The sequence below is a fragment of the Hypomesus nipponensis genome, chromosome 24 (genome assembly GCF_054491055.1).
Source record: "Hypomesus nipponensis isolate SF chromosome 24, ASM5449105v1, whole genome shotgun sequence".
In the NCBI taxonomy this organism is placed as follows: domain Eukaryota; kingdom Metazoa; phylum Chordata; class Actinopteri; order Osmeriformes; family Osmeridae; genus Hypomesus; species Hypomesus nipponensis.
In genome coordinates, this window is record NC_140384.1 from 1000001 (window position 1) to 1002500 (window position 2500).

The window sequence follows — 2500 nt, forward strand, 5'->3', positions numbered from 1 at the left end:
AGAGAGAGAGAGACTACCTTGCATTGTCAATTGCTAAATCTGTATATGGATAAGTAGCCTATGGTTGTCAACTTATTTCGTACGGCCATACCAGCCTGGCAACGCCTGATCTCGTCTGATCTCGGAAGCTAAGCAGGGTCGGGCCTGGTTAGTACTTGGATGGGAGACCGCCTGGGAATACCAGGTGCTGTATGCTCTTTTGCTCATTCACTTAGAAACTGAAATCTTGCAATATGCACAAGTAGTCCTTCATGAAAGGGGCTGGAAGCTGTTTTCATTTTGACACGAGAGAGAGAGAGAGAGAGAGAGAGAGAGACCACCTTGCATTGTGAATTGCTAAATCTGTATATGGATAAGTAGCCTATGGTTGTCAACTTATTTCGTACGGCCATACCAGCCTGGCAACGCCCGATCACGTCTGATCTCGGAAGCTAAGCAGGGTCGGGCCTGGTTAGTACTTGGATGGGAGACCGCCTGGGAATACCAGGTGCTGTATGCTCTTTTGCTCATTCACTTAGAAACTGACATCTTGCAATATGCACAAGTAGTCCTTCATGAAAGGGGCTGGAAGCTGTTTTCATTTTGACACGAGAGAGAGAGAGAGAGAGAGAGAGAGAGAGAGAGAGACTACCTTGCATTGTCAATTGCTAAATCTGTATATGGATAAGTAGCCTATGGTTGTCAACTTATTTCGTACGGCCATACCAGCCTGGCAACGCCTGATCTCGTCTGATCTCGGAAGCTAAGCAGGGTCGGGCCTGGTTAGTACTTGGATGGGAGACCGCCTGGGAATACCAGGTGCTGTATGCTCTTTTGCTCATTCACTTAGAAACTGAAATCTTGCAATATGCACAAGTAGTCCTTCATGAAAGGGGCTGGAAGCTGTTTTCATTTTGACACGAGAGAGAGAGAGAGAGAGAGAGACCACCTTGCATTGTCAATTGCTAAATCTGTATATGGATAAGTAGCCTATGGTTGTCAACTTATTTCGTACGGCCATACCAGCCTGGCAACGCCCGATCTCGTCTGATCTCGGAAGCTAAGCAGGGTCGGGCCTGGTTAGTACTTGGATGGGAGACCGCCTGGGAATACCAGGTGCTGTATGCTCTTTTGCTCATTCACTTAGAAACTGACATCTTGCAATATGCACAAGTAGTCCTTCATGAAAGGGGCTGGAAGCTGTTTTCATTTTGACACGAGAGAGAGAGAGAGAGAGAGACTACCTTGCATTGTCAATTGCTAAATCTGTATATGGATAAGTAGCCTATGGTTGTCAACTTATTTCGTACGGCCATACCAGCCTGGCAACGCCCGATCTCGTCTGATCTCGGAAGCTAAGCAGGGTCGGGCCTGCTTAGTACTTGGATGGGAGACCGCCTGGGAATACCAGGTGCTGTATGCTCTTTTGCTCATTCACTTAGAAACTGACATCTTGCAATATGCACAAGTAGTCCTTCATGAAAGGGGCTGGAAGCTGTTTTCATTTTGACACGAGAGAGAGAGAGAGAGAGAGAGACCACCTTGCATTGTCAATTGCTAAATCTGTATATGGATAAGTAGCCTATGGTTGTCAACTTATTTCGTACGGCCATACCAGCCTGGCAACGCCCGATCTCGTCTGATCTCGGAAGCTAAGCAGGGTCGGGCCTGGTTAGTACTTGGATGGGAGACCGCCTGGGAATACCAGGTGCTGTATGCTCTTTTGCTCATTCACTTAGAAACTGACATCTTGCAATATGCACAAGTAGTCCTTCATGAAAGGGGCTGGAAGCTGTTTTCATTTTGACACGAGAGAGAGAGAGAGAGAGAGACTACCTTGCATTGTCAATTGCTAAATCTGTATATGGATAAGTAGCCTATGGTTGTCAACTTATTTCGTACGGCCATACCAGCCTGGCAACGCCCGATCTCGTCTGATCTCGGAAGCTAAGCAGGGTCGGGCCTGCTTAGTACTTGGATGGGAGACCGCCTGGGAATACCAGGTGCTGTATGCTCTTTTGCTCATTCACTTAGAAACTGACATCTTGCAATATGCACAAGTAGTCCTTCATGAAAGGGGCTGGAAACTGTTTTCATTTTGACACGAGAGAGAGAGAGAGAGAGACTACCTTGCATTGTCAATTGCTAAATCTGTATATGGATAAGTAGCCTATGGTTGTCAACTTATTTCGTACGGCCATACCAGCCTGGCAACGCCCGATCTCGTCTGATCTCGGAAGCTAAGCAGGGTCGGGCCTGGTTAGTACTTGGATGGGAGACCGCCTGGGAATACCAGGTGCTGTATGCTCTTTTGCTCATTCACTTAGAAACTGACATCTTGCAATATGCACAAGTAGTCCTTCATGAAAGGGGCTGGAAGCTGTTTTCATTTTGACACGAGAGAGAGAGAGAGAGAGAGAGAGAGAGAGAGACTCCCTTGCATTGTCAATTGCTAAATCTGTATATGGATAAGTAGCCTATGGTTGTCAACTTATTTCGTACGGCCATACCAGCCTGGCAA

At 46.9% G+C, this 2500-nt stretch overlaps 9 non-coding genes across 9 annotated transcripts in view; all 9 read left to right on the forward strand.

The window, feature by feature from the left end:
- The first annotated feature begins 77 nt into the window (after positions 1–77).
- On the forward strand, positions 78–196 carry LOC146230427 (5S ribosomal RNA). Its single transcript, XR_014745690.1, has one exon. It is a non-coding gene; the product is annotated as a 5S ribosomal RNA (ribosomal RNA).
- Positions 197–380: 184 nt separating this feature from the next.
- On the forward strand, positions 381–499 carry LOC146230428 (5S ribosomal RNA). Its single transcript, XR_014744987.1, has one exon. It is a non-coding gene; the product is annotated as a 5S ribosomal RNA (ribosomal RNA).
- Positions 500–691: 192 nt separating this feature from the next.
- On the forward strand, positions 692–810 carry LOC146230429 (5S ribosomal RNA). Its single transcript, XR_014745691.1, has one exon. It is a non-coding gene; the product is annotated as a 5S ribosomal RNA (ribosomal RNA).
- Positions 811–988: 178 nt separating this feature from the next.
- On the forward strand, positions 989–1107 carry LOC146230430 (5S ribosomal RNA). The gene has a single exon (XR_014743626.1). It is a non-coding gene; the product is annotated as a 5S ribosomal RNA (ribosomal RNA).
- Positions 1108–1283: 176 nt separating this feature from the next.
- LOC146230431 (5S ribosomal RNA) lies at positions 1284–1402 on the forward strand. Its single transcript, XR_014746084.1, has one exon. It is a non-coding gene; the product is annotated as a 5S ribosomal RNA (ribosomal RNA).
- Positions 1403–1580: 178 nt separating this feature from the next.
- Positions 1581–1699, forward strand: LOC146230432 (5S ribosomal RNA). The gene has a single exon (XR_014743627.1). It is a non-coding gene; the product is annotated as a 5S ribosomal RNA (ribosomal RNA).
- A 176-nt stretch (positions 1700–1875) lies between these two features.
- LOC146230433 (5S ribosomal RNA) lies at positions 1876–1994 on the forward strand. Its single transcript, XR_014746085.1, has one exon. It is a non-coding gene; the product is annotated as a 5S ribosomal RNA (ribosomal RNA).
- Positions 1995–2168: 174 nt separating this feature from the next.
- LOC146230434 (5S ribosomal RNA) lies at positions 2169–2287 on the forward strand. The gene has a single exon (XR_014743628.1). It is a non-coding gene; the product is annotated as a 5S ribosomal RNA (ribosomal RNA).
- A 188-nt stretch (positions 2288–2475) lies between these two features.
- Positions 2476–2500, forward strand: part of LOC146230435 (5S ribosomal RNA) — a 119-nt gene continuing 94 nt past the window's right edge. Inside the window, exon 1 of the ribosomal RNA XR_014745693.1 lies at positions 2476–2500. This exon is cut by the window's right edge and continues 94 nt beyond it. This is a non-coding gene — a ribosomal RNA (5S ribosomal RNA).